At 41.0% G+C, this 26100-nt stretch overlaps 1 protein-coding gene across 2 annotated transcripts in view; it reads left to right on the top strand.

The window, feature by feature from the left end:
- The window catches only part of nebl (nebulette), a 309089-nt gene that overhangs the window by 36129 nt on the left and 246860 nt on the right, over positions 1-26100 (top strand). The window lies entirely within an intron of this gene.

Here is a 26100-nt window from a genome sequence, read left to right as displayed (position 1 = left end):
GAATCTCTAAAGAACAGGTAGTTATAAAATTAGGGAGCAATATTTTAAAACTAAAATGTGTGAGATTTTTTTTTGCAAGGGATGGTGAATCTGGAGTTCTTTACACTGAAGGGTAGAGGGAAACTAGACATTGGGGGTAGTTAAAAAGTGGTAGATACATTTTTGTAAGATTATGGAATTGACACAGAATTGGAAATGGGGCCTTGGACAGAGCAGCTGTGATCTTATTGACTGGCAACCCAGGCTTCTCTTGTAGCCTTCTCTTCTCTTGCTCCCACTTTCATTTTGCACTGATTGTGGTGGAGGGTAAATGTGCAACTCGCACGACTTTGGAAGAGTAAATTAGTGACGTTAGAAAAAAAAAGCTCCAGCACCGACACGTGCCGATACGGTGTAGTAAATTTGGGTTTCATATGACGGGTACAGTGATTCATGTTACCCTCTGGTGGATGGGGGGGAATCAAAATAAGCTGTAGAGAGTTGTAAACTTAGTTAGCTCCATCATGGGCACCAGCCTCTGCAATAACCAGGACATCTTCAAGGACTGATGCCTGAAAAAGATGGCATCCATCTCATTAAGGACCCCCATCACTCGGGATGCCTTGTTCTCATTGCTACCGTCAGGAAGGAGGTACAGAAGCCACACTCTACAATTCAGGAACAGCTTCTTCCCCTCTGCCGTCTGATTTCTAAATGGACATTGAACCCATGAACACTACCTGACTACTTTTTTATTTCTATTTTTGCACTACTTACATATTTAATTGGGGATCATACACGGATCAGAAATAGGAGGGGTCAAATTTGATATGTCAGAGCTAGAGGGATTCCCCGAGGAAAGAGAAATGGCAATAGTAATAAGTTTTTGTTGACGCCTATCATAAATTGCTGATGTTTAAAGGGACAAATAGAAATTCAGTTGCAGAGAGGAACAAATCTTCAGGGTGGCAATGCAAAGAGGCAGTGAAATAATCCGATATCAAAATACTGCAGAGCCTATGAGTTTTTTTTAACTCTCCTGCCTGCCCACCCACCCCGCTCAGAAAATACTGGGAAAACTCAGCAGGTCAGGCAAAATCTTGTGCAGAGAGCAAAATTCAATGTTTCAGGTTGGGACTGGGAAAATATATTTATGAGACAATTTGCAGAGAATTACAGAAAGTGCAGCAAGTAGGGAAATGTCTGTGATAGGGTGGAGACCAAGAGAGTTTCAAAGCTACAAGTGCCAGCTGATCGATGGTGTGAAGTTACAGCTGGAGGATGTGTAATTAGAAGCTAAGGAATGAAATCTAAAAGGAAAGCAATGCAGTAAATACAAGATACAAAGATTGAATGGCTGATTACCTGAACGTGCTGAACAGGATTTTCAAACCTGGTTGGAAGATGAAGTGTTGCTCCTTGAATTTTTGCTGAGCTTTGTGAAAACAGTCGGATTCCGCAGATGGAAAAGTCAAACTGTTATTTGCCTCTACCAGTGTTCCAGTGAGCCTCAATACAAGTTTGAAGAACTGCACCTCATCTTTCAAATTGCTGCATTACAGTATTTAGTGTTTACTCCAAGTTTTTATTGGAATTGCAAGGATTGTATAGAATGAACTTTCACCACTCTTGGAAGCATTGTTTGGAAATGGTTCTAACTGCAGAAAAACAATGTTTTTCCTTGGAGTGTACTGCATAAATTTGATGGATTTGAAATCACATCCCCCACCCAAAAATATTTTTAAGATAGAGTAAACAACTACGGGAAATGGGTTACTTTTCTGCATCACATGATAGCGACACTCCACAAATGAAGACTATTTAGCCAGCAGTATTGTTTGGTTCAGATTTCATTCTGAAGGGATGACTTCATTGCAGGTGTGATGTGATTTTGCTGCCTAATGGGGTGGTTTGAAATCAGATGTTAAGCATATTATCATCTATCGGTGATAATGTGCTAACTCTGCTTTTTAGTAGTTCTACTCTGTATGCATTTGAATGTAAAGGAAATCAAGAGTATGCTTCACAGCAAACTGCCCCTGTTGTTATTTTTAACATCTGTTTATCAAAAACAGTTTATATTCCCAGATGTTAAGAATCTCCAAAAAATGTTAAGAATTAGATATTCTAAAGTACACAAAATTCTTCTATATTTCTGGGGACTTTGGCAACCATCAGGGAATTCCTCTCCCCATATTTTTGGCAAGATTTTCAATTCTCTGAGTAATTTTATGATTACTCCAAATAAAATTAACTCCAGTGCTAAGTAAAAATAATGCCTGTATTGAAATTTTCCACCTCAGTGATCTGAAATGTGACATTACTTATTTACTCACAGAACAGTCTGGTTTAACTAACACTTGTTTTGACTGGAGCCAGAAGCCAACATCCAACCTGTATTCCTTGCCATTACTCTGTCCTCAGATTAAACCTTGTGTGCCATGACAGCTTTACCCCTGAGGTGTAGGGTTTAGGGTCACCATAATCCAATTGGAGAAAATTTATATTGAAAAAAAAACTGCAGATGCTGGAGAACTGAAACAAACACAAAATACAGGAAACACTCAACAAGTCGGGCAACATCTGTTGATAGAGATAAAGTTAATATTACTGGTCCAGGCCCCTTCACCACCATTGAGCACATCTACATGTCGAAGGAAAGCAGCACCCATCATCGGGGACTCCCAGAACCAGGACATGCTCTTTTTCACTGCTGCCACCAGGAAGAAAATACAGAAGCTTTATGGCTCACACCGCCAGGTTCAGGATCAGTAATTACCCCTCAGCCATCAGGATCTTGAACCAAAGTGGATAACTTCACTCATCTTCAACTGCTCAGACACTGAGATGTTCCCACAAACTGTGGACTCACTTTCAAGAACTCTTCATCTTATTTTCTCAATATATATATTATTATTATTATTATTTCTTTCTTTTTGTATTTGCATAGTTTGTTGACTTTTATACACTGGCTGAGAGCCCAAGTTGGTGTGGTCTTTCATTGATTATATTATGGTGGTTATTCTGTTATGGATTTATTGAGTATGTGATGCACTATCAATTACTCCAAAAGACTGTAAGTAGAGTAAATACTGAAAGGCTTTTATTAACAGTAAAATGGGTCCTCGTCCATGCTGCTTCTGTCCTGGACTGAGGGAGGAGCAGAGGCACAATCGCCTTTATTCAGGGGTCTGTGGGAGGAGCCACAGTAGCAGTCAGCAGAGGGGCGTGTCCAGACATATACATGGTTTACCACAGTATGCCAGTAAGAAAATGAATCTCAGGGTTGTATTTGGTGATGTATATGTATTTTGATGATAAGTTTACTTTGAACTTCCATCAGATTTGGGGAAGGGACAAATAATTTTGCACAAGAGGGAAGGTGGGGGATGGATGAGTAGAAGCAAGGAGATATCTCTGACAGGGTATTTACCCCAGCAGATGGGTTCATGGAGGCCGTTACCAGTACGCCAAACTGCTTTGTGTAACATGTTCTGACTGGCGAGGCTGATGGATGTGTACAACAGGCCAAACTATATGTTTAGAATCAGAGAAGCAAAGCCGCCAGGATGAGAGGTGGAAATAGCCAGAGTAACACACACAAGATGCTGGAGGAACTCAGCAGGCCAGGCAGCATCTATGGAAATAAATAAATAGTTGACGTTTCAGCAGAGACCCTTCTTTTGGACTTGGGAAGGAAGGGGAAGATGCCAGAATTGTGAGGGGAGAGGTTGAGGTTTAGCTAGAAGGTGATAGTTGAAACAAGGTGAAGTAGGAATTTGATTGGAGAGGAGAGTGGATCATGAGAGAAAAGGAAGTATGATGATACAACTATTGTTGGCAGAATTTGAGATGGTGATGAGAGGGTGTACAGGAGCAAGAGATATCAGCTAGCTGAGTGGTGTCGCTGCAACAACCTTGTACTTAACATCAGTAAGACCAAAGAACTAATTGTGGACTTCAGAAGGAGTAAGCTGAAGGCTGACGCACCACTCCTCAAAGGGATCAGAAGTGGAAAGGGTGAGCAATATCAAATTCCTGGCGTCAATATCTCTGAGGATCTAGCTTGAACCCAACATGTCAATGCAGGTACAAAGAAGGCATGACAGTGGCTATATTTCATTAGAGTTTGAGGAGATCTGGTATGTCAGCAAAGATACTTGCAAATATCTGCAGATGTACTGTGGAGAGCACTCTACCTGGTTGCCTCACCCTCTGGTATGGGGGGAGTGGGGTGGGTGCTACTGTACAGGATCGAAATAAGCTACAGAGAGTTGTAAACTTAGTCAGCTTCATCAAGGGCCCTAGTCTCTGCAGTATCCAGGACATTTTCAAGGATCGATGCCTCAGAAAGATGGCATCTATCTCATTAAGGACCCGCATCACCCAGGTATGCCTTGTTCTCGTTGCTGCCGTCAAGAATGAGGTACAGAAGCCTGAAGGCACACACTCTACCGTTCAGGAACAGCTTCTTCCCCTTTGCCATCAAATTTCTGAATGGACATTGAACGCATGAACACTACCTCACTACTTTTTTATTTCTACTTTTGCACTATTTATTTATTTAATTTAACTAATACATTTACTGTAATTCATTTTTTCCCCCTATTATTATGCATTGCATTGTACTGCTGCTGCAAAGACAACAAATTTTATAGCATATGCTGGTGAAATTAAACCCGATTCTTTTTCTGATTCTGAGGGAGGGGCACCATGGCGAGGTGATGGGTAGGTGAGGAGAAGAGGTAAGAGGTCAGATTGGTTAATAGGAAAAGAGGGAAGGGAGAGTGGGGGGGGGAATACTGGAAGGCAAAATCAATGTTCGTGCAGTCAGGTTGGAGACTGCCAGGATGGAATATGAGGTTGCTCCTCCAACCTGAGAGTGGCCCCGTTGTGCCAGAAGAGGAGGCCGTGGATCTACATGACTCAGCAATGTAGAAGAGGATGCATCAGGAACATTGGATACAATAGTTAACCCCAATAGATTCGCAGGTGATGTGTTGCCTCACTTGGAAGTACTGTATGTACAAATGGAGGTGAGTGAGGAAGTGAACGGGCAGGTGTAGCATTCCTGTTTCTTGCTGGGATATGTGCCAGGAGGGAGATTAGTGCGGAGAGACAAATGGACAAGGGAATCAAGGGAGCGATCCCTGCCAAAAGCAGGGAGTGGGAGAGGAAGGTAAACATGTTTGATGGTAGGATCCTGTTGAAGATGGCGGACGTTGTGGAAAATAGTGTGACAGATATGGAGACTCATGGTAGGTGAGGACAAGAGGAACTCTATCCCTACTAAGGCGGTGGGAAGATGAGGTGAGCGTGGATGTCCGGGAAATGGAGGAGATGTGGGTGAGGGTAGCATCAAAAGTGGAGGAACGAGAACCCTATTCTTTGAACCAAGAGGACATCTCTAATGTCCTGAAAGAGCAAGCCTCATCCTGGCAACAGATGGAGTGGAGGCGAAGGACTTAAGAGAAGGAAATCTCATTTTTACAGGAGACAGTGTATGAAGAGGTGTAGTTAAGATAACTGTGGGTATCAGTATACAATAGATGTTGATCTCCAGACTTGGAAACAGATCAAGAAAGGGGAGGGCGGTGTCAGAAGTGGGCCAAGTGAATTTATGGGCAGGGTGGATGTTGGATGACAAAGTTGATGAAATTGAGGAGCTTTGCTTCGGTGCACGAAGCAGTGGCAATGCAGTCGTCAGTGTAGAATAGGAATATACAGTTCTAATACAGACAAAAAAGATGAACTACCTGTTTTCTTTTCTCATTTGTGGAGCTCATAGCCTTTTGATCTTCTGCTGGCTTTGTCACGAATGATGTTGGGAAGTCACCAAATTTCATTTTTAAGGAAAGGAAACTTTATCCACTTTTTATCCTCCTTGCAGAAGCAGGCAAGAAAGACATTGGAATTAACTGTATGCATGAATGGTATCTCTGGCCTCTTGCTCTTCTCTCCTTCCTCCTCCCCATCATAAAGATTATGCCTCAGGGCATTGTTCTTCACCAAACTCTTCAGGTTCTTATACTCAGTTAGAAGCACTTGCTCCCATCATTGTGACATTCATTCATTCATTAGTACTTTCCTTGTGACCCTTTTAAAACTACTAGTTGCGTTGCATTGTCACAGTTATGAGAATTTTCTCTCTGTCATTTGGGAATGGTGTGCTATCAGAGACATACAATATGGAATGAAGTAATCCATACAGAATTTGGTAATGGAAGTTTTGGTGTGACATTTCACTGGGAAACCTAAGAGTTTTGTTCTTGAATCTAATACTTGAAGATTTTACCATTAATGCGACTTTCACAAGGAGCATGATGGTAACCCCAAGGCTCTTAACACCAGAAAATAGTTCAAAGCCAGTTATTAGCCTTGATATCCTGCCTTTGTATTTATTCATCACGTGTAGCCCATGTGTATCACATGTAGACCACTACCTTATCATTTCCTGTCAGTCACCTTATGTACAGACACTTCTGTGCCTAGCGTTACTTTATAGACCTATAATCAATCTATGCACACAAGTTATTTATTTATATTTGTTGTGTTTATTATTGTGTTCTTTATCTTAGCGTGTTTTTTTTTCTTATGCTGTATTGGACTGGGAGTTACAATTATTTTGTTCTTCTTTACACTTGTGTACTAGAAATAACACTAAACAATCTTGAATCTCCACAACAGGATGGTGAGACCAGATGGTAAACCATGCAAATTAATTATTGATACGCAAGGTTGAGGTGGAATGGGTAAACTGTAAACATCAAAGATTGTACCATTGTTATTCAGTGTTTTAAATGACTGAACCTATCTATGGTAATAGGATCACAGGACATGCTGTATGCATAGAAGGGCTCTGCAATCCAGGTTGTTTGGCTTGCAGCAGTAGAACGTTAATGCAAAGTGTGTGAGGTGGAAGTTCTGAGGTACCAACTGCACCTCCACATTGTGTCACAATGTGGAATGGGGAACTTGAAGATTCCTTGTGCATTGTTTTTTTTGGCATTTTATTCCTCATTTATAGAAACAAATGAATGCTCAGTATCTCAAAATTGTATCATCATACTGGTTTGCAACTGATTTAAAAGCAAAATTGTTCAAAACTGATCATATATTAAGTTTGAAGGGGAAAAACCCATCTGCATACCTGCTGATGTCAACTCTATGCTTCATGAATAAGGACAAGATAGAAACAATTCGTATGGGCTAAGATTTTCATACTGCCCTATCTACACAAAACGCATTTACTCACATTAGGTCCCTAGACTTCTATGCTTTAGTGATCCAAGTACATGTCTGGATGTATGACATACACAAGATATAACTTAAGTATCGTGAGAATATCTGATTTCACCACTTAAGTTAGCGCTCTCCAGACTCCCTCTCTGCTGGGGAGGGAAGTAAATTTCCCCTCAGATCTCTTCTGAACCTCCTTTTGTCAATTTAAACCCTTGTCCTCTTTCTGTAGTCACTGGCACCAAGGGAAATGCTACCGACCTTATCTATCCCTGTTACGTATTCATGTATGTTTTGGATTGCTGTCAAACTTACCTGCATGTTAGGTAAACTTACCTGTGTGTTAGGTAATGAGAGGGAATTCTGGGTAGATGACTTACAAACCAAAATAAACAGCTGCATTCTTGTTTCTCACCTCTCCATCTCTCGTGGTATTCATAGCCACCCAACTTTCCAGTACCACAAACGTAACGATCCCCTCTTAACTTTATATACCTCTATCAGGTTGCTTCTCAGCCGTCTCTAAAAGAAATCAACTCAAAATGAACTTTACATGCTGGAATCTGGTGCAAATAACAGAACACTGGAATGAGTAAGTGGGCCAAACTGCATCTATGGTGGCAAGAATACAACTGCATCCTTCCTATAGAGTGACCAGAATTGTACACAGTCCCCCAGGTGTGGCCCACCTAATACTTTATAAAGTTGTACATGATGTCTCAGCTCGTATATTCTATGTCATGCTGAAGAATTTTGTTCCAGCTTTTTGTCGTCGATCTTTCTTTTAATAATTAAACCTTATCTGAGAGTATGATCAAGAAAAGACAACTTCTATCACAGCTTTCTGGATTGAGATGATAATTGCCTTGTTACAGATTTTTTTGTTACAAAAGAAATCCTCCATCGGGATTTATCACTTAAAGTATTATACCCTTGGCACTTTTTGTGGACAGATATTTGTGAATAACTTTTTTTTTAAACTTGCACTGGCTTAACATATTGACTATTTTTACTGGGCTGGGTATATCTACTTCTGTCAGTGAAAGGGGAAATTATTTTCAGTTGCTAGTTGAGGAAGTTATATCTTGTGTATGTCGTTAAATTTGCATTCAAAAGTCTCAAATTAATCTGCCTGCACTGATGTAACTGGTGTTATTCAGCATTTGCTCAGATAAATGTCTACAAATTTCTCAGCAGCTGGAAAGATGCATTAAATTGGCTGTTGCGACAGAAGACGTGTGCATATTTTCAGTGAGGGACAACCACTTGGAAATTCTAATGTGCATGAAACCTGTGTAGAACAAGTGAAGGAAATTGGGTAGGCTAGGTGCCTGGTGTGTGGGAGAGGCATATGAAGGTTGGGTGGGGTGGGAGGTGGAATCTTGGGCTCTGCATGGGGGTAGTTTACTCTTGGCACTTTGGAGGTAGAGTCATGAATAGTTGTCCCTCCGCAGAGCAGAAAGCAAAGACCTAATAACATCTATGTAAATGGCATCCAGACATAACTGGCATTCATGGGATGGTATATCAACGTGCCTCTCTGCTTTAGCACATATAGGTATGGAGGAAGCAGAAAGAAAATTATGGATGTTGTGATTGATGTAGCAACTCCTGAGTCACATTAAGTAAAGAATCTTTTTTAAAAAAGGATTTGAGTTTGCAATGTACGTAAGTATGCAATTGATTTTCTAGGTCTTTGAATTTCTTTGTTCCGTTTTTGAATTGGTTCAGTTCTAGGTGCGTCATACTTTAAGGCTCATTGTCCAATAATCATGTCTGCAATTCTTAATATTCAAGGTCAAGTTTGTTGTCATTCAACCATACACATGTGTATAGCTAAATGAAACATTGTTTCTCTGGGGCCAAGGTGCAAAACACAAAATATATAGACACACATATCATATAGAGTAGTTACAATCCAGCGCATACAGCCACAGAATAATATTAACACAAGTCCCTGACTGGCATTGCCTGAAGATTGATGGGTTGACAAAGTGCGAGGTGCATCTTTATGTAAGATGGATAATGTTACTGGCACTATTATAGTGAAACAAGCAGCAAATTTGTAACTGCTGAGCCAGTAGAACAGGCAGATTCAGGACCTCTTTAAGGCAGGCAATCCGACCAGGTAGTTTAATGTTTCACAGATTTTTATTAACAAACAGACGTTTTGTTAAGAACATTGTACATAGAGAGGCAAGTCCAATTTCCACATAAAATACAGCTCCTGAGTTATCGTCAGACCAAATAAAGTGCAATAAAGTGTGTAGGTAAAGTTAATACTCCAGTATAATAAAGCACATCAGTGCCCCAGGTTCACATGGAGATTTAAGACTAACTATACAAATACCACAAACTCATTAAGCAAATGGCATTAAATCAAAGGCTAAAGCAGTGACTCACACAAAGATCTACACCCGTCCTGCAGCGTATAAAAGGAGTACACATGGTCACTAGACAAAGTCAACCAAAAGGATCTGCAGTGCTGCCACTTAGCTCTTCCTAGGGACTAGACCCTGGCCCAGGCATGTGTGGGAGCACACTTTTAAGGCCATCTGGCGAGGTCGCATGCTATTTTCCCTCCTGCTCGAAACAACGGGCTACAATATAAATATGTGCAACAGCACCTATAAAAGTTGAGAAGTGCCCAGTGCAAGATGAGAGTGTAACTGTGATTTGGAGAGTGGAGGGTGGGAGGGATATGTGGCAAGAGATTCGGACAGGGTGTACATGTGTACTGCATGGCAGCAGGGTGTTAATAAGTCTTAACAGTTTTATTTGAATAATATTTCAGAGGTATGACATATGAATAAGCATTCCAAAATTTGCCTCACTGTAACTTTTCAAAATCAAACTAAGTCCTGTTTTTTACACTTCTCATACTTGGCTTTGTATTATCTTCCATTTGGTTAAAAGATCTAACATTTCTGGTCAAACCTGCATACTGACAGTTGATGCTACACACTGCTCATACTGAAGACTGAGTCTTCCATGTGTCTTGAACCACTCTGCAAACACATCTGACTTCCAGTGGGTATTTTTCCTGGCCAACTTCCTTGATTGATGACATGTACCTTTAACAAGCATTTCCCAGGAAGAATAGGCACCTGTAGAGAATGCATCATGGGAGACATTGAAGGGAACATTACCAAAGGTATTATTCATGTAAGTTTTTAGTGAACCAAATGGAAGAACGAAGTCCATACGAATTGTGCATCCACAAGATGATCACCATTGAGATCTGTGACCTCAAAACCTCAGACGCAAGTTCACACATGTGTCTTGTCCATCAAGGTCCATCCCCCAGCAATCACCCACCTCCACCCCCCTACCCCACTGGCCACTTTCTATCAGCTGCTGGTTCCCCACTCATTAGTGTCCCAAAGGCAGTTTCCCTGAACAATCCCCCCACTACCACATCACACTGGAATTGTCAACACCTTATGTAGGAACTGGATCTTGAGAACACCAAAGTAGCAGCAATCCAAGAAGAACTAGTGAAACAGAACATTTGCACACTGGGCAGGGGAGAGACATAGAGAGGAAGATTTCTGGGTCATTACATGGTGTGGGGGGGATGGGGTTGGGGAGAGAGGGAGAAAAGCAGAGATTGTGCCTTGTCTGTCCCAAAAAGGAGGGATGAAGCCGGGTCAGAGAAGCAGAGCATTAATGACATGACAGACAGCAAGGCTGAAGGAAGGGAATAAATTCAGAATAAAGTCAGTGAGAGAGAGTGTTGTAAGGGAAAGAGTTAGCAGAGTTTGAGTGGAGGTGAAGGCAAGAGTTGTGATATAATGAAGAAGTCTTAAGTGAGAACTTTTACAAATCTTGTGAAGTCATAAATTTTCTGTTGATATTGGTCACCAGTGCCACAAAGTTGCTCCCAGCAGTACCTTTGATGTCAGTCTTCTGTTGTTGCCTATTTGCTGGTCTGGATGGCCTGCTCTTTCACAGTACTTCCCTTTTCTAAGTCCTTTCCATTAAAACCTGGAACCATGTTTCCCACACTCAGAAATCATTGGATAGGAAGGGTGAAGCTATCAGCATTCTCCAGCATCTGGAAATGTGCTGATGGTGGGGGAGTGTGTGTCTTTATGGCTTGGTTGTTGATGGTTGCTTCTGTGCACTGGCTTATGCAGTTAGGTTTTGTTTGTACTGTCCACTATTTGTCCAACCGTTTAAAGAGAGAGAGAGAGAGCAACATTTGGTTTCTAAATGATGTCATCAAATAAAGCAGTCTTTTTTGACATTTTAGAAAAAACCTTGGGGAGACAAGCAACACCCTTATAATGCCAAATATGTGGCCCATGTGAGTTTCTAGGCTTCAGTTTGTGAGGCATTGCACCCTGTCTTTGTTGTTTATCTGGGCGCTATTTATACTGCGGCGTCACTGCTTTGCTTAAAAGAAGATGAAGTGGTTATTTACCATGTTTTTATTTGTGGTATTTAAAACACAAAAACACTTGGAAAATGATTAATTTCTTGTGAACCACTGTGGGGTCTTAATTTTCTGGATAAAGTGTCATACCTTTCCCCCTGAAAATAGATACTTTTTCTTATTCCTTCAGGAATTTAGGAATCTCATTTTCCATGCTTTTCATATTTAGTTTTAACTTTATCTTTGGAACTTATTTCTTATCTCAAGATAATTGCAGTGGGATTTGCAGATTTTTCAATTGCTAACATAGTAGTCATAGTCATACTTTATTGATCCCGGGGGAAATTGGTTTTCGTTACAGTTGCACCATAAATAATTAAATAGTAATAAAACCATAAATAGTTAAATAGTAATGTGTAAATTATGCCAGGAAATAAGTCCAGGACCAGCCTATTGGCTCAGGGTGTTTGACCCTCCAAGGGAGGAGTTGTGAAACCCATTCCTACTCCAAACTTTAAACATAAGAAATTTTGCTCAAAACTTTGTTTCTGGTGAATTGATAAATTGTTTATTTTTGTCACATATACTGAGGTATCACGAAAAACATGTCTTACATACTGTTCACATTAATCAATTCATTACAACAGTATATTCAAGTAATACAAGGTAAAACTATGAGTGCAGAATAAAGTATTACATTAATAGAAAAAGTGCAGTACAGGTAGCCAATAGGGTGCAAAGTAATCATGAGATAGACTGTGAGTTAATTGTCCATCATATTATGCCAGGGAACTATTCAGTAGTCTTATAACAGCAGGGTGGAAGCTGTCCTTGAGCCTAGAAGTACTTGCTTTCAGGTTTTTATATCCTCTATCCACTGGGAGGGGTGGGGAAAGGGAAGAAGTGAGATTATGTGGAGTAGGTTGCACCTTTGATTATTCTGTCTGCTTTGAGGGCAGCAAAAAGTGTAGACAGAGTCCATGGAGGGGAGGCTGGTTTCTCTGATATGCTGAAATGTGTCCACAATTCTCTGCAGTTTCTTGTCATTGGCAGAGCAGTTTTCGTACCAAACAGCAGTTCATCTGAGTAGGATGCTTTCAATGGTGCATCAGTTAAAAATTGTCAACGACTGATCGTTCTTGCCAAATGTCTTCAGCCTCCCGAGGAAGTAGAGGGACTAGTGAGGTTTCTTGACCATGCTATCTATGTGGTTGGGCCAGGGCAGGCTATTGGTAGTGCTCACTCCTAGGAACTTGAAGTTCTCAACCCCTTTGACCGCAGCACATTGGTGTAGACAGGAGCATGTGCACTGTCTCCCTTTTTGAAGTCAATGAAAAGCTCTTTTGGTTTGTTGACATTGTGGAAAACGTTGCTGCCATGACACCATCTCCTTCGTGTACTCTGATCTATCACTATTTGAGATATAGTTTATGATGATGGTATCACCTGAAAACTCTGTAGCTTTGGCACTTTATGCATTCTGTTTTTACTTTACCTTGTACTACCTCTGGCATTGTGTAATGGTTTGATCTGTATGAACAGTATGTAAGAGCATTTCACTGTACCTCAGTATCTGTGACAATAATAAACTGATTCCATTTCCTTATTGATTGTGGGCTGATGGTCAGGGAGTCAAGGGTCCAGTTGCAGAGTGAGTTGTTGAGCCTCAGGTTGAGGCACCCACAGTGTGTAGTGAGATTGAGGAAGGCCAGGTAGACAGCAAGGCAAAACTACAGTCAGTGGGATGAGTTGAAGTGTAACTTGGGGGGGGGGCGGAATCGAAAAGGGTGATGAAAACAGGATGGAATGTGTTTGAATGTATGCAGTAATGCAGTATACGGAATAAGGTAGATGAACTTGTGGAACACTTAGAGGTTGGCAGGTATGATGTTGCTGGGCATCACTGAGTCATGGCTGAAAGAAGATCATAGTTGGGAGTGTAATATCCAAGGGTACATATGGTTTTGAAGGCACAGGCAGGTAGCCAGAGGGAGTGGGGTGGCTCTGTTGGTTAAAAAATGATATTAAATCCTTAGAAAAAGATGACGTACTATAGGATCAAAAGATGTAGAGTCCTGGTGGGTAGAGTTAAGGAACTGCATATGTAAAAAGACCTGATGGGAGTTATATACAGGCCTCCAAATAGCTAGGATATGGGGTACAAACAGCAGCGGGAGATAGAAAAGGCATGAAAAAAGGGCAGTGTTACAATAGTCATGGGGAATTTCAATATGCAGGTAAATTGGGAAATCAGGTTGACGGTGGATACCAAGAGAAGGAATTTCTAGAAGGTCTATGAGATGGCTTTTTGGACCAGTTTGTGGTTCAGCCCACTAGGGAAAAGGCAGTTCTGGATTCGGTGTTGTGCAATGAACGGGATTTGATTTGGGAGCTTAAGGTAAAGGAACCCTTAGGAGACACTGATTATAAAATGATAATATTCACCTTGCCTTTTAAAGGTAATTAAAAGACCCATAAGGGAAAAAGGATGCATTATGAAGGCATGGTAGCTAATAATATATAAGAGGATACAAAGTGTTTATTTCAGTAAAAAGTTTATTAAAGTGCAAAAGAGAGGTGGGTGGATATTGGAGAATGATGCTGGAGATTTAATAATGGGGGACGAAGAAATGGTAGATGAACTTTTAAGTATTTTGCATCAGTCTTCGCTGTGGATGACACTGGCAATATTCCAGAAATGTGAGAGTGTCAGGGGTCAGAAGCGAGTACAGTTGTTTTTACTAAGGAGAAGGTGCTTGGGAAGCTGAAAGGTCTGAAGGTACCTGGACCAGATGGACCACATCCAGGGTTCTGAAAGAGGTAGCTGAAGAAATTGTGGAGGCATCAGTAATGGCCTTTCTGGAATCACTCGGTTCTGGAATCGTTCTGGAGGACCTTAAGAGGGGAGGGAGGCATAAAAATGGAAATTATCGGCCAGCTAGTCTGACTTCAGTAGTTGGAAAGTTATTGGAGTCTATTAAGTTTGAAGTTTCAGCGTACTTGGAGGAACACGATAAAATGGGCCAAAGCCAGCATGGTTTCATTAAGGGGAAATCTTGCCTGATGAATCTCTTGGAATTCTTTGAGGAAATAACAGGATAGACAAGAGTCAGTGTATGTTGTTGACCTGTATTTTCAGAAGGCCTTTGACAAAGTGCTGCACATCAGGCTGCTTAACAAGATAAGAGCTCATAGTATTATAGGAAAGATACCATTGTGGATGGAAGATTGGCTGACTGGCAGGAGGCAAAGAGTGGGACTAAAAGGGGATCTTTTCTGATTGCTTGCCGGTGACTAGTAGTGTTCCACAAGGGTCTGTGTTGGTTGGGACAGCTTCTTTTCCCATTATACGTCAATGATGTGGATGATGTTGATGGCTTTGTGTCAAGTTAGTGGAAGATACAAAGGTAGGTGGAAGGGTAGGTTATGCTGAGGAAGCAGGGAGTGCGTATAAGGATTTAGGTAGAATAGGCAGTGAAGTGGCAGATGGAATATAGTGCAGGGAAGTGTATGGTCATGTGCTTTGGCAGAAGGAAAAAGGCATAGACTATTTTCTGTAAGGGGAGAAAATTCAAAGAGCAGAGGCACAAAGGGACTTAGGCATCCTCGTGCAGGATTCCTTAGAGCTTAATTTGCAAGTTGGACCTGTGGTGAAGACAAATGCAATGTTAGCGTTCATTTTGAGAGGACTAGAATACAAGAGCAAGGATGTAATGCTGAGGCTTTATAAGGCATTGGTCAGACTGCATGGAGTATTGTTAGCAGTTTTGGGCCCCTTAGAAAAGATGTGCTGGCACTGGAGGTCCAGAGAAGGTTCATGAGAATGATTCCAGGAATGAAAGGGTGTGGAGCATTTCTTCGTTCTGGGCTTGTACTCACTGGAGTTCAGAAGAATAAGGAGGTGGATCTTACTGAAACCTATCAAATATTGAAAAGCTAATATAGAGTGAACGTGGAAAGGATGTTTCTTACGGTGGAGGAGTCTAGGACTAGAGAGCAGGGCCTCAGAATAGAGGGAACTCCATTTATAACAGAGATGAGGAGGAATTTTTCTTAGCCAGAGAGTGGTGAATCTGTGGAATTCATTGCCAAAAATGGCAGTGGAGGTCAACTAATTGGGTATATTTAAAATGGAGATTCATAGGTCTTGATTAGTCAGTGTGTAAAAGGTTATGGGGTGAAGGAAGGAGATTGGGATTGAGAGGGATAATAAATCAGCTATGATGTAATGTTGGAGAAGACTCGATGGACTGAATAGCCTAATTCTGCCCCTCTGTCTATGGTCTTATGATTTTATGCTGCAGAGATGAATGTAGGGCGGGGAGATTTCATCTACCATAGAATTGTTTTGGCAGTGGGTTAGTTACAATGAGTTGAGGTTCTCTGGGATGCTGTAGTTAATGCGTGCCATGACCAGCCTTTGAAAGCACTTTATCATTGTAGACGTTAGTGGTACCAGGTGGTTTGTCTTGTATACTGGGATGATAGTCGCCGAGTTAAATCAGGTATGAATCTCAGATTGCAGCAGAAAGAGTTTACAAGTAACCCCACCAGCTGATCTATACAGCATCTAAGGACATGGTCAGGGACACCATTTGTGGTAGATGGTGTAGCTTGATAGGTACCTTTGATTGTTATGAGGCTTGCACACAATGTACTATATTCTGCGGTCAACAGCATTTAAGTGGGATAGCCATACTTCATCATTGCTGGTAACTTCATCCAGGCCAACTTCAAATGTGTCTGTTACCAAAATATGAGCAGCACAGCTCCTGCTCACCAGAGACCAAAACATCACTGAACATTACTACATAACAATCAAAGATACCTCATATCTGCCTATGGTGGGATGTAGACTACCATCAAGATAGCTGAAGTGAGCACCCAAGGTAGGTAGTATGGACAACACTTCACTGTTAGATAATCCAAGTTGGATGAGCAGAACCATTGTGGCTGAGCACCACAGGGTATTGGTTAGGAAGCAGACCCCTCCATATCTAACTTTACCAGACGATTGAGAAGCTCTTGGATTGAATGGTGCAGTCATGTGAACCAGGTGTGCGTAAGCCACGTTTAGGTGAGATATAGCACGTAGTTCTTTTCAGTAGGTTAGGCTTGTTCTCAGTTCATCAACTTTGTTCCCGTTGGCCTGGACAATAGCTGGTAGTATGCTGGTTGGCTGTTAACTTCATGTTAAGTAATATTTTGACACTGTTACAACATCAAATGGTGTTGGTGGGTCTCACTTGGAATACTGTCACATCTGACTCAAGCTGTGATTTCTCTAGATACCTTGACAAAAATGTAAACTGGCCCATGAATGTAATGGCATTACCAGTAGTTATCTTTCTATTTATTTTAGATTATGGACCAAGCTGATACCTTTCAGATTGAATATGTAAGACTTTTAATAGTTTGACTGGTTCAGTGTGCACAGAAGATGAGGCCTGTTCATTTCCAGCTTCTTTGCCTTTTGCTTATTCATTTGGTTATTGTTCTCTTCTGGTTGCTATGTATCTAGTCAATTTGTAAAGTTTCTTTGGAATACTTTTCTAAGCTGATACTCTCAGTATTTTTATTGCCACCTTTCATCTCCTCTGTGTAACAATATTTCTGTTTTTGACACCTCACTTGGAAATTGTAGTTGAGACATTTATTACTGAATAATTGTGCCATAAGTGGCCTTCCTTTTCTAATTTCAGGTTCCATGCCAACGCTGTTTGGGCTAGAGTCCAAGTGAGAGTCAGAGCTAATCACTTTGACTGTTCTGGTGGTTCCCGCTGACTTCAGCTTTGCTTCCCTTTGCTTTGAGTTATATCTGCTTTATTAAGGCCAGAAACCAACACAATGCAAACTTTGTTATTACTGCTGACTTGATGTTTGGTTTTGGATTTACCATGCTGGGACACTTTCTTTCATTGGCAGATGCTTTGATTGAGACTGAGGCAATAAAGCTTGCACTGTTGGTTAAAAACATTAATTCTCCATTCAGATTCTTCCCATTTCTAGATCTGTTCCAGAATTTGATTTGATTGAGGGTAGTATTTTTTGTTGTTACATCACAGGAAGTGAAAGTGGACATGTTGGCAATGTTGGTAATTATTTTGTACCCTTTACTGTTTCATCAGGTGGTAGGCAATTAAGAATCAATCACATAAGTGGATTTGGAGTCATTTTTAGAGCAGTCTGGGAATGTATCAAATCTCCTTCCCTGAAAAATACTGTTGGACCAATCCAGTAATTTCATAGTTAGCATTATTGAGACTAGCTGCTTTAAAAAGGTTAATTAATACTTGTAATGCCACACTGGGATTTGAACTCCTCTCTCTGGAACAATAATACAATACTCTAGTTATTTAGTCCAAGAACTTTTAACAACTGTGTTATTGATATCGGTGTTGACGCTGTGATCACTGGCTGTACAAATTCAAATCAGAATCATTCAAATCTGTAGAATTATGGTGCTGGGTGGGTTGATATCCAGAATGTATGGAAACTGAGCCAGTTGTAGCAACTGAGGAGTTATCTCCCTACAAGTGTCATTGTCCACACTAGAGCTAGGAAACGGTATTTCAAAGATTATCAGATGAGTTTCGTCTGTCTGAGCTGTTAGAGCAGGATTGAAATTGAGTTTGAGCACTGCACAGAATGTGCCAGTACTTTAGGGAACCAGATAGTTATGACACAGACATAAAACTATAGGAAATAGGAACAAGAGTAAGCTGCTCAGCTCACGGAGCCTGCTCTGCAGTTAGATATTGTTGCATCCAACTTCCCTCAATTCCAGACTTTCACATTTTCCCCAGAACTTTTACTGGCTCATGATAGTATTCCCTTACAGATTAAACACCTGTCTCAGTTTTCAATATATTTAAAGTTTCAACTTCCATATCTTTCCAAGATAAGGACTCGGAAAACCCTCATAACTAATACCTTGGACTCTCTTGTTCTCGACTGTGGTACTAGGTGAATCATTTTGCCAGTGCTTACTCTCTCAAGACCCTTAAGAATCTTGCAGCTTTCAATATGATCAACTCTCATTCTTTTTAACCCAATGAGACCTGTTTACCCTTTCATCACAGGAAAATCCCTCTATATAGGGGATGGGTTCAACAGCTTGTAAAAGTATGGATAAAGTAAAAAGGAAGGAGAGTGCCGTGAAGAGTACTGAAGTATCCAAAATAAAGAATAAGACAAAAAAGGGATAAAAAATTAACTTCAAGCAATATGGAGGCAAAATCGAAAAGAATGGTGGTGAATACACGATTGAAGGTGTTTACATGAATGCACAAAACAAGGAAGATAATCTTTCATGCAGTTAAAATTGGCAGATATAACATGGTGAGCATCACTGAGTTGTGGTTAAAAGGAGATCACAGCTGGGAGCTTTAAATCCATGGATAGATTGTATCGAAAGGATATCATGGGGTGGAGTGGCTTTGTTGGTAAAATTGAAATCAAATCCTTATAAAGAAGTATCATAGGACTAGAAGATGTAGAATTCTGAGTAGAACTTTGAGTAGAGTTAAGAAGCTGCAAGGATGAATAGACCCTGATGGGAGCTACATAGACTTCTGAACAGTAACCAGGAAGTGGGGTAAAAATTACAATGGGAGAAAGAAAAGGTATGTAAAAAATGATAATGTTTTGAAGGTCATGGGGGATTTAAATATTAGGTAGATTGGGAAAATTAGGTTGGTGATCGACCCCCGGAGTAGGAATTTGTAGAATGCCTATGAGATAGCTTTTTAGAGTAGCTTGTAGTCAGTTCCACTAGGGAAAAGGCTTTCAGGGATTGGGTGCTGTGTAATGAACCAGATTTTATTATGGAGCTTAAGGTAAAGGAACTTTTAGGAGACAGTGGTCATAATATTATGGTATTCACCCTGTAGTTTGAGAAAAAACAGCTTAAAAATTGGATCTATTGGCTTTACAGTTGAATAAAGTTAACTACAGAGGCATGAGAGAGGACCTGACTGAAGTCAATTGGTAGGTTACTTAGCAGAAAGGACAGCAGAGTTTCTGGGAATAATTTTGAAGATGCTGGATCAGTTTATCCCAAAGAAGCTTTCTAAAGGGAGGATGAAGGAACTGTATCTGACAAGTAAAGTCAAAGACAGCATAAGTAAAAGGCATAAAATATAGCAAAAATTAGTAGGTAGCTTGAGGATAGGACTTTTCTGTAAGGTCAGACCATATTTGAAGTATTGTGAGCAGTTTTCGGCCCCATATCTAAAAAATGATGTGCTGGCGTTGGAGAGGGTCCAGAGGGGATTTACAGGAATGATCCAGGGAATGAAAGCTTTGACTATGAGGAGTGTTTGATGGCTCTGGACCTTTAACAGCAAGAGTTTAGAAAAATGAAGTGGGGGGGGGGTCTCTTTGAAACCTACTGAATATAGAATAGAGATGAGAAAGAATTTCTTCACCCAGAGGGTGGTGAATCTATTGCCAGAGATGGCAGTGAAGACCAAGTCATTGGATGTATTTAAAGTGGAGTTGTTAGGTTCTTGATCGTAAGCGCTTTAAAGATTACGGGGAGGAGGCAGGAAAATGAGGTTGAGAGGGAAAATAAATCAGCCATGATTGAATGGTGGAGCAGACTTGACCGACCAAACTGCCTAATTCAGCTTCTATGACTGACATTATCCTAGAGAACCCTGTCTGAGTTGCCCTCTGTGAGAATGGGCCTTCTTTTTAAATAAGGGGACTAAAATTGTTCACAATGTTCTACATGCGCTACCTTGACTTTCTTCTTTTATACTCCAAACCCTTGAAATAAATGCAGCTTTTTAATGTAAAACCAAATTGTGCTGCAGTTTTAAACAAATTCTATTTTGCAATACAGTGTGGAGTAGGCCCTTCTGGCCCTTTGATCCATGCTGCCCCAGCAACCCCCAACAAACCCAATTTACAATGGCCAGTTAACCTGCCCAGTACATCTTTGGACTGTGGGAGGAAACTGGAGCACCTGGGAAAACCCATGCATTCCGTGGGGTTTGGTGTGGGACACACAGACTCCTTACAGATGGTGCGGGAGTTCAACTCCAAACTATGGTATGCCCTGACTTGTAAGAGTGATAACCTCTTTCATCATTCTTCTTTCCAAACTGAACAATTTCCCATATTCTCACAGTATACCCCATTTGTCAACTATTTTGCTCACTCAGTTAACCTATCCGTATCTCTCTGTAAACTGAGGGACAGCACTTGGGTAGTCTGTAATCTGGGAACATGAACTTTAAATTCGTCAAGTTCCAATAAACTGTTCGACCAATCTGTCCTATGTCTCTGTCTCTGTCTGTCTCTTGCTTACTCTCTCTCCATATTCTACCCAGTTTTTCATACACTTATCTCAGGAGATTTTTTCCCTTCCTCCACCCATCTATCTGTCTGTGATAAATAAACTCTACTGTAGCCACCTCCATCACTTGATTCAATGCTTCACCTTTCTCTCCATTGGATTTCATTCTCTTCAGCTCTCTGTTGCTTTAGCCTATCACTTCCCAGCTTCTGTCTCTCTGTCTCTCTGTCTCTGTCTCTGTCGCTGTGTCTCTCTGTCTCTCCCATCTGCCTATTACTCCTCCTCACCTAGACCGTCATATCACTTGCTAATGCTTGCTCTACCTTTTTACAGCGGCTTTCTCACATCTATTTTTCAGTTCAGATCAAAAGGCCTAGCTTGAAATATTGACTGCCCATTTCGCTCCATATATGCTACCTGACCTACTGAGTTCTTCCTGAGTTTTGCATGTGGCTCCAGAATTTCCACTCTCTTGTGTCTCTCACCACATATGCTACCTGATCTGCTGTGCATCTTCTCTGTTGCAGCATATCACATCACCTTGTCCATTACAGTCTGTTGCAGGAAGCACCTTATTTCTCTCAGGAGACCCTTTCTTGAATTGACAGAAGGAATATCCATCCATGAGACTTGTCACATCCCATGAAAGGCTTTATCTTTGAACAAATCAATGAGGAAGAGATTACATTGCAGCTGTACAACTCCAGAATGCTGTTTCAACAATTCTGCTAGAATAGACCTCCAGTAATCTGCTGATGCCATGTTTCATTGTGTGAAAAAGAAATCTATAAGCCAGCCTTCTATCAGTCACTCAGTTTCCGACCATGTAATATGACAAACAGTTTTTAATCTGGAATGTGGTCCAGCCACTCAGGAAAGATAGTGGGGAATGGATTCTGAGTTAAGAAATGTGAGTTTAGACTTGGCTTCACAAAATCAAATCATGGTTCCAGTATCAATCTCTTCTGCATCCACAGTACTGTAATCTGATTCCATGAAGTAACCATGTCTCCTGGCTTGTGCCTGGCTGCAGCCTTGTTTACAAGTTTTCACAGCACCATAAAGAAATAAACAAATTAAAACTTCTCAGGTCTTATCCTCACACTAATGTCAAACAAATTTTCACATGCTACCAATGTGACTTCATGTTAAACAGAAATTACACAAGAGCCCATGCTTTTTTTAAGCTATGAGATTTAAACACAAGACTTGGCATTTGGCAGATATATGTAGGACTCAGACATGTTTCTTTCTAGTTAGTTAATTTTAATCGACTTGATGACATACAGTAATTGCAAAAATGTAGATCTTAAAGTTTGCTGTTTCTGAAAATCAGATAAATTGTAGGAAGCATTTAAATTTAGAACATAGAAGAGTAGAGTAAAAGAACTGTAGCAGAAAAACAGTATCCCCTTTGATCACAATGGTTCTGCTCACTATGGTGCTAGCTTAAATTGTACATCTGCCTGCATGTGGTCTATATCCCTTCTTCAATGTGGACTATAGCTTGAGATTCCAAGTGGAGAAATGTTTTTGGCCCTGAAAAATAATGGAAGTAACGGGGTTGGGGCTGGGGGAGGGGGGGTGGTGGGGGTGGGTGGAGTTGAGATAACTTCAAAAGTTGGAAGTTAATTTATTATCTAGGTATGTGTATGTTACCTATACTATCTTGAGATCCATTCTCTTGCAGGTGTTTGCAGGGGAAAAATGCAATAGTATTTTATGAAAAACTACATAGACAAACACTGACCTACAACCAATGTGGAAAAGAAGACAAAAAATAATACTGAGAACTTGATTTGCAAAGAGTCCTTCAACATGGGTCTGCAGGTCATGTGATCATAAACATGAGGTTCTGCAGAAGCTGGAAATCTTGAGGAACACAGAGTGCTAGAAGAACTCAGCAGGCCAGGCAGCATCAATGAAGAGGAATAAACAGTTGACATTTTGGGTCAAGATCCTTAATCAGGATTGAAAATAAAAAAGAAGAAGCCAGAATAAGGAAGTGGGGAGAGGGGAGGAAGTAGAAGCTGGCAGGTGATCGTTAAAACCAGTTGGTGGGAGGGTGGGGGAAATCATCCATGCCCGTTCAGGAGCCTGATGGTTGTTGGGTAATAGCTATTCCTGGACATGATGGCATGGGACATAAAGCTTCTGTACCTCCAGCTGATGGTAGAAGCAAGAAGAGGGCATAGCCTAGATGTTGGGGTTCTTTGATGGATGCTGCTTTCTTGTGCCAGTGCTCCACGTAGGTGTACTCGATGGTGGGAGGACTTGCCTGTGATGGACTGCATCCACCACTTTTTGCCAGCTTTTCCCTTCCTGAGCATTAGTGTTTCCACACTTGGATATGATGCCAGGAGATAGGGTACTCTCCACTCTGCACGTATAGAAGTTTGTCAGTTTTTGGTGACATGCCGAATGTACGGAAACTTCTAAGGAAGAAGAGATGTTGTTGTGCTGCTTTTTAACGGCACTTGCGTGTTGCTACAGGAAAGATCCTCTGATATGTTAGCATCAGGGAATTTAAAGCTGTTGTCCCCCTATCTCCATTCTCCTAATAAGCACTGACTCATATAGATCTCTGGCTTCTTCCTCCTGTAATTGATAATCTGCTCTTTGGTTTTGCTGACGTTGAGTGAGAAGTTGTTGTGGCACTATTCAGCAGGATTTTTATCTTCCTTCTATATATCAATTTGTCACTGTCTTTTGACAAACAACAGTGGTGTCATCAGCAAATTTAAATACAGCATAGGAGCAGTATTTAACTGCTGAATCACAGGTATGAAAGTGAAGAGAGCAAGGGGCTAAGCACACAGTCTCTGGTGCAAATTACTGAGGTCTGTCAATACTTTTAGTAGCAAGTCTATGATTTGGTTTTATCAGATAGAGACGACTGATTTTCAGGTTCTGAGTGACTGATGATGGCTTGAGGTTAGGTAGATCAGCAGCATGTGATAAGTTTAGGCAGTATTCAAATTTGCTAACTGTTTCACACAGCTGATTATCTAAAACAGGTAAAATAATGGCAGTAGGAAGATGAGACTTAAGAAAATTCTCATCCGTAATGACCATGGGCAAATCCAACATGAGTCCAAAAGAAGGGGTTGAAGCATTTGCAGCCTTGTTGAAATGCAAATGCTCAATGGATGATGCATCTCTGCTTTCTCCTCAAATCTTCTCCATCATAGAAGTTAGCCTCTGCTAATTTTAATTCATTCTTTTTAATACCAAAAATCAGACAAAAGCAGTGGACAGAGCAAAGGCTATGGGACCAGCTCTGGAACCAAAGATCAGGGCTGAAGAACTAGCAACACCCCTTCCAGCCAGTTTGAATTGGTAGCTATATCTTCATTGAAAACTGATGCCTCTGGGGCTGCCAGATTCAGCTCAAATCACATCAAGTTCACTGATGATACTGTAGTGGCTGGCCCTATCAGTTGACATCAGAGAGGAGGATGAGAGGCTTGCTATGGTGTGAGAACTACAACGTGGACAAGACAAAACAGATTATTGTCGATTTGAGGAAGGCACAGGTCGACCAATGTCCATTGCACATCAATGGCTCTGCTGTAGAGAGAATGAAGAGCATAAAGTTCATTGGTGTACACTTAAGAGATGACCTAACACTTCCCCACTAGTCAAGAAGGAACAGCAACGTCTTCTCTTTCTGAGGAGATGGAGGCGTGCATGTCTCTCTGCTCCCATTCCAACACCTTTCTGTGGGAGCACCATTGAGAATGTCCTGTCTGGCTGCATCATTGTGAGGGTACAGAGGCTGCAAGGCACAACAAGACCCTACAGAGGATAGTAAAAACTGCTGAAGCAATCCTCGGGCTCTCCCTCCCCCCCTCCCCTCCCATTTGTGACATTTACCAGGAGTGTTGCAGGTGAAGGGCCCAAAGCATTTTTGAGGATTCCCATCACCCAACCCACAATCTTTTTGACCCACTACTGTCAGGAAGGGGATGCAGGAGCATCAGGATTAGGACTGTCAAGCTGTGTAACAACTTCTTCCCTCAGGCTGTGCCTAATTAGTTGCCTGCCGCCACTGAGGTCTCGTCACTAGGTCCGTGTGGTACTGTCCTGTTTACCATGCTGCATGCATTTTGCATTGTATTTTATTAACTTGTTTATGGTAATATTTTGGTTTATGTGCTGTGTGTGTTACATGTTTTGTGGGTGCACTGTGGCCCAGAGAAAAGTTGTTTCATTCAGTTGTATATGTACAATCAGATGACAATTAACTTCAATTCAAACTTTAACTGAACTTCATGAATATAGTTGCGACAACACTAGCACCTACCTGACAGTGTAACCAATATTCATATTGAGAAAAAGCAGGCCAAATCAAGTTCTGCTAATAATCACTCAAATATCAGTAAAATGTTGGAAGCTATTTTCAGCAGTGTTATCGAGTGGAAGTTATTCATCAATAAGCTATCCCGTTATGTCTACTGGCATCCAGACCTCATCACTCCTTTGGTCCAAACATGGACCAAAGAGCTGAATTCCAGTGGTGACGTGAGAATGTCTACTCTTGATACCAAAGTGCATTTGACAGAGTGTGGCATCCTACTACATTGATAAAACCGGTCAATGGGCATTATATGGAAAATACTTGAATAGCTGGAATCATAGCCAGATCAAAAGATCATCGTGATTGACTTGGGTTAATCATTGCAGGCCCAGGACTTGTGTGTAGGAGTCCATCAGGCCAATGTCCTAGGCCAACTATTTTTATCTGCTTGATCAGTGATCTTCCTTTCTTCAAAAGGTCACAAATAGAGATGGTTGCTCAATGTTAAATCCACTCACAACTTCTCAAAAAAATGAAGCAGGCTATGACTGCTTACAGTAGGATCAACAGCATTTGGGCATGGGTAGTCAAGTGGCAAGTAACATTCATGTTACTGAAATGACAGGAAATGACTACCTCCAACAAAAATGACTATAGCTACATCCTTTTTGCATAAATTGGTATTGCCTTTTCCTGTTCTCCACCATCAAACAAGAAACTCTACTGGACCAGCCATTCAGACACTGTTATAGATTAGAGGGTGGTGACACCCCAAAGCCTTTTCACTCTTTTCATTTGCCTAGAAGAGAATGATGTCAGTAACTTAAAGAAACCCGACACAAGCCATGATAAAGTTACCCTAGCAGGTAACACCCAATTCACTACAAGCCTCTCTGTAGT

Source organism: Mobula hypostoma, chromosome 3 (genome assembly GCF_963921235.1).
Source record: "Mobula hypostoma chromosome 3, sMobHyp1.1, whole genome shotgun sequence".
In the NCBI taxonomy this organism is placed as follows: Eukaryota; Metazoa; Chordata; class Chondrichthyes; order Myliobatiformes; family Myliobatidae; genus Mobula; species Mobula hypostoma.
The sequence above is the reverse complement of the archived record's forward strand: the minus strand, read 5'-3'. Positions and strand labels throughout refer to the sequence as shown.